Source organism: Hibiscus syriacus, unplaced genomic scaffold, assembly GCF_006381635.1.
Source record: "Hibiscus syriacus cultivar Baekdansim isolate YM2019G1 unplaced genomic scaffold, ASM638163v2 tig00111493_pilon, whole genome shotgun sequence".
In the NCBI taxonomy this organism is placed as follows: Eukaryota; Viridiplantae; Streptophyta; class Magnoliopsida; order Malvales; family Malvaceae; genus Hibiscus; species Hibiscus syriacus.
The window spans coordinates 871,812-877,874 of NW_024063102.1; the positions used below are offsets into that span (position 1 = coordinate 871,812).

General features: G+C 36.1%; 1 pseudogene; it reads right to left on the reverse strand.

The window, feature by feature from the left end:
• Window positions 1-820: 820 nt before the first annotated feature.
• Window positions 821-2,080, reverse strand: LOC120163722 (annotated as a pseudogene).
• Window positions 2,081-6,063: the final 3,983 nt, after the last annotated feature.

Consider the following 6,063-nt stretch of genomic DNA (forward strand, 5'->3'; position numbering starts at 1 on the left):
GTTTGTATCATTCCATAACTTATGCATATTCATCCTTAGCTTATATCATGTTTATACTAGTTCATGCATTCATCCTTAGCTTATCTTAGTTCATTTGCATGGTTAACATAGGCGGCAGCATGCATTTGAATTGGTTCTAGCTTTTGATTGTTTTCTTGTGCTTTCTTCTTTGAAATTTCTTTTCTTTTCTTCTTTGTACTTCTTTTTGTTGTTAGAGTTTACTTGCTGCACTTATTGTACTTTTCTTCTTTTTGCACTACTTTTCTTTGTACTGCGCGAATAAGATGTTATTAGGAAGAAGAGCAGGTGCAAGAATGATATTGTATCAAAATGTGTCCAAATTAAAATCTAGTCTCTAAGAAAAGAAAATCAACGTGGTATTTAAATTATTATTATTCTACGTCCATCGTAGTGATTAGGATTAGTATTATTAACAAATGCTAAACTAGTCTATGAAACTTTGGGATGAGAAATTTTACTAAATTAAATAAATCCAAATAAATATCTCATCCGTTTGTTCGTGTTCTTTTAGGCTAATAATACTCAAAACGATAATAATATACATAATAATAGTTTAGGTATTATATTAAATATTTTATTTAAATAAAAATATCACATTAAATGCTTTAGTAAATTAGATTAGTGTTTTTATATAAAGCTGAACTTTCATATATCCAACTCATTTCTTACCTCTAGCGACAAAATCCGTGTTACTTGTAAACATCAAATCATCAATTGTAGTTGCAATCAAAACATTTACAAACACATGAAAAGGGTAATTGATCTCGAGTTGAATGTAATTAACTTCAGAAATATGAAACTAGACATTTGAATCTTGAAGGTTGGGCTGAGCAAGCTGGAGCTGATAGGAGAATTGTTGAGGAATGGTTGCAAGCTGAAGCACACTACTAGGCTCTCCTCCTCCATAGAAGCTGGGAATTCATCAACAATTTGCTGATACTCCACTGCCTTTGCTTCCATTCCTCCCTGTTGGTACTCCATTGCTGCCCTGTGTTCTTGAATCTGTGTGGTTCATAAGAATTCTTTCCTTCATTTCATCACAAAACTATATATAATTGAATTTGCTTACTTACCCAGAGGTACATGTTGTTTTCTTCCTCAAGAATTCATTCCTACACCGTGGAAGAAATCCAAGATTAATGGAATTAGCCTTTGATATTTTAAAGTGTACGTAATAATGTAAACTCGTATATTGTTCTAATTGGCATCGCCTTTCTATCAAGGTTATCCAGTTGTTGTTGCAAGAGCTCATTCTGCCAATGATACCGGTCAAATAAACCACGTTGAAATTCGAACTTCTGATATTTTTGTTACAATTGATTCTACGGATCAAATAAATGAAACCCGGATTTTCTAAACAGTACCTTTCGATCTCGGACCTTGTTGACAGAGCGTTCGAGTTCATGTTCAAGATGATCTAGCTGTTCATATGTAATAGAGCTCAGGAATGCGAGTCCCAGTGACCTTCTGGTACCTTTCTATGATGTGCTCCATTCTGCTAATATATAGGCCATGAAACTTATTAACCATTGGAAAAACGTTCTCTTTTGAAGGTTGGAATACCCTAGGCAGATAAATTTTTAGAACTTTCATGCATTTTTAGGCAAGGTTGAGTGGGGAAACTCATATCAACTGATCATGCAAATAGGGACCGACATAAAATTTCATCTTAGAGATTGAATCCTAAATTTCTAAGGGATAAAAATAAATTATCAATAGAAAATACAAAAAATATCTATAATATATCTTAATTTTAAATTTTTAGGAACGCGGCTGCGCCAGCTGTCCCTCCCATCATCCCTACATGCAAAGTATCCTACATAAGGATGGAATGAAAAAGAAAAAAAGGGAAAAAAGAGGAGAGTGGAGACCTATAGGGTTGAGTGCAGTATTGGCACATCTTGCCGGTGCAGGAGAAGATGATGAGGCCAATCTGAGCATCGCATAGCACAGAGAGCTCGTGTGTCTTCTTCAAAAGACCAGCTCGGCACTTGGAAAACGTGACTTGTCGAGTCATCCGGTTCTCGATCCTCTTGATGACTATCTTTCCGCGTCCCATAATCACCCAACCACGCCTTAAAAACGACAACTTTTGTCTATCAATCTCCTGTTAAGGAAAGACTGAAAAAAGGTGCGTGCGAGTCACAAATTTTTGAAGATAACTATAGTAATGAAGTTCAAATATGGGGAAAGTAGACACAAGGAAATGGGATGATAAAATGGAAACTAAAAGCTTCTGCAACCCTAAAAACAACTTTGCCTATAGTTTTGTAGTTCATTAAAAACAGGAAGGGAAGATATACAGATAGATAGAAAGAAAGAAAAGAAATTAAGAGAGAGAGAGAGAGGAGACTGCAAGTTTACCTATTCCTTGCTCGTAAATACTGAATCGTATAAGAACAAGGAAATGCTTGCTACTTCCCCCAATTAGATCCATATATATATATTTTACAGAACTACCAGATGATGCTGAAGAACGTGCATATATAGATATACATACATATCCTTATTATTTCCAAACATTTACAGATTTTTATGTTGAGCAGAGATCCTACTGATATTTCAGATGGTAACGGACAATGAGCTTTCAGTTCAGACAAATATTTCGGATGACTGAGTTCAGAAGATCAGAATAGGTTATCTAGTGTGTTCCCGTAAAACCAGTAAAAAGATACAGATCTTTTAAAACATATATATATACCCTCATCCGTCAAGTCCAAAATGTGTAGGTTTCCCAGAATCATACACCCACCGTCAAGTCCAGTAGGCCCTGAGCACACAGCCGAGGAGCCGGTAAGTAAGGCCCTGAGCACACAGCCGAGGAGCCTCCAGGTATACTTCCTCCAACATTACCCCCAAGTAAAACATGTTCCGTTCGTAAACGGATATATCAAAAATCATAACATAATCCAGGTCAAGTATCAGATCAAAATCCAGGTCAAGTATCCGATCAGAATCTAGGTCACGTATCCGATCAGAATCCAGGTCAAGCATCCGATCAGAATCCAGGTCAAGTATCCGATCAGAATCCATGTCAGGTATTATAATAGAAATCAAATCAAAAATCAGGTAAAATATCCAGGTGATTAGGGAACACACCAGAGTTTTCAGGTATTATTTAGAGGTACTGTATCAGGTAGAGAAACACAGTTCTTTAGTATGTCGATAGAATGTTGGAATTTAGAATCACTATTGGAAGAGTTCATTAACTGACAGAATCATCAGTTATTCAGAATGTGAATTATCAGGATCATATCTTATTCGGACAGTTTTCAGAAGCTGTACGTAATCAGAAGGGTATTCAGAATCCTTTACATCCATGTCAATTGATCGGATAATCGAACAACTTGAGAATGAAGATTCAGAACCTTAACAATGTATGTCGCCTGGTCAATTCATTTTCCTTCTAGGGTATTTACTCTTTAATACCACAAATTCTTGTCCATAGATCATCTTCAGAATCTTCCCTGAATAGATATTCCAATGGTCTTTATTTCATTTCCAAGGTTCCACTATATCATGAAATACTGACGTGCTTGATTTGTAGTTCATGTTCCATAAGGGCGATACATCATGTAAATTCATCCGAATTTCCAGGCTTAACCTAATCACTTACTTAATCCTCAATCATTGAAGTTACTTAGTTCATTTAGCATCCAAGTCCCTTCCAGTTACTTCGGGATTTTCTAGAGTAATACAACGTTCCTGTATTTCAGATATATATTGTACTTCAGATCCATTCAATTTGGTCTTCTTGGTTGATTTGTCGAACAAACGTTCAATTCTTAATACTGAATGCGATCCAGAATTGAGCTGAGCAGAATACTTCCAAAATTATCATCGAGCTAAACTTAAGAAGACGAACACGCATTCAAGTAATATCTATGCCGTTCAGGTACTGATATATCAGTAAAGTTGATCGGCTTACTTAAGCTGTGTTCCATAACTTTTTAAAGGTAGTCCAATACCTATGCTTATTTGGATTCCTTAATTAATCCAAGGCATTTACTTAGAATAGGACATAAGGGTATTTTGGTAATTTTGGTGTTTATTTTTATTCCATTTATTTTAGAGCTCAAAGATATCCAATCATTCTTAAGCTTGGTGGTATTCTTGGGTCATTTCCACTACAGGGGTATTTTGGTCATTTTATAACACTGTATTTCAATCCTTTCCTTCCGTTCGATCTTACTATTAAATTCAATCTTATCATTTATTTCAGTTCTTTCAAACAATTCTGACAACAGAATACCCCCGACAAATTGTTCTTCAGTTATTTACTCATAACTCGGATATTTCTGGGTCAAGTGCCTTCTCAGATTTTACAAACGGAATATCAGGAATTTTCTTACACTAAGTCAGGATCTTAACAATCAAATCCGTACTTAATCGAGTTAAGTACAAATCCTTAAAGTATTTTCTCATTCAGGGTCAACTCGGACTATTTTACCTTTCAAGGGCATTTCCGTAATTTCTTAACCAGATGATTTCAATATTAGCTCTTAACGAAAAATAATATAATTTAGAGATCCTATGATTAATTGATGTCTTGAACACTCTCTGATCTTGAAACGGTTCTCTTAACAGACTTCTAGTATCATTCACAAACTCTCCTAGGATTAAAACCGGTTATCCATAATTTTCAAATAAAGATAACATTTCTTATGCATATCTGTAATTATATCAGATCAATATGTTCTTTCAGAGTTATTAACCAACTTCCAAGGATAATTCTTAACATCCTACAATATAAGGGTATTTTCGTAATTTTATCCTACCAAAGTATTCTCATAATTTCCCATCCAAGTACCTTTAACATTTAACATTTAACATTTGATGATATAATATATAAATTACAAATCCAGGGTTGATTTCTTTATCACCAATCACAAACTTGTAATTTAATTCTAACAATTCCTCAACCTCTTATAATAGTCATCTGAGCCATATTCAGTTACCTACTTGCTACCGTATTCGTATCAAATGTAGATCTTTATTAATTACACATATGAGACCAAACATTTCCATTCATGCATTTACCAATACAAACATGTTCTATAAAGCATAAAGAGGTAGTAAAGTATTACATCGATTTCCGTGCAATACTGATCGACCATAAAAATTCCATTCGAACGCCTTTGATCTTCAATTCAACTTCCAATAATTCCTCATATACATATCAACATAAATTATATCAGAAACGGAGCTTAATTACGATAAACGGATCGAATCAGTTGATAAATCAGTGAAAGATAGCTTACCAGGTTCGAGTTTGGCGAAACAAACTTCGGATTCTGATTCAGGATGTCAAAAGTATAAAATATGACTTTTCAAAAATTTGAAATTTTCGGTCAAAATCAAAGTCAAGGGGTTTGACCGGTAATTTCGAGGCCTTCGGGTTCGAATTTCGAAAAACGGACAGCAGAATCAGATTTGGAACGTCAAAAAATGTCAGGATAGGTATACTCGGTCGAAGTCAAAGGTCGTTTAATGCCCGGTCAAAGCCGGTCAAAGTTTTGGTCAACTGTGGTCAACGTCGGTCAACGAGTCAACGGTCAACAGGTCAACGGGTCGGGTTAACGGGTCGGGTCAGTAGGTAGGGTAAACAGGTCGGGTCGGGTTATGATCGGTCAAACCGGTCAACTATGCACCAAAACCGGTCAAACTGATCATTTGGACCATCCCCACGCGCAATGGCGGCGCGTGGGGCCCCTTCCGGCTACCTAAAAATCACGGAAAAATTCTTAAAAATTATTTTGAGCGATTTCAAGATACTTACAAAGCTCGGTTTATAATTTTGAACGGCGGAGAGCTCGATTTCAACAAATCGAAAACTTTGACCGCTTCACATCCTCACGCGCCGCCGTCGACGGAGACCAAGGATGACACCGGTGAACTCAGAACGATGCAACGAACACGATGGTGCGGGAGGTGTTGTAAACGGATGACCCGATCGTCATGAATCGATGAAAAACCAACTAAAATCGAGTTATTACTGATGATACTTCCGACTGAAATTAACGACGAACGGCGACGATTCAT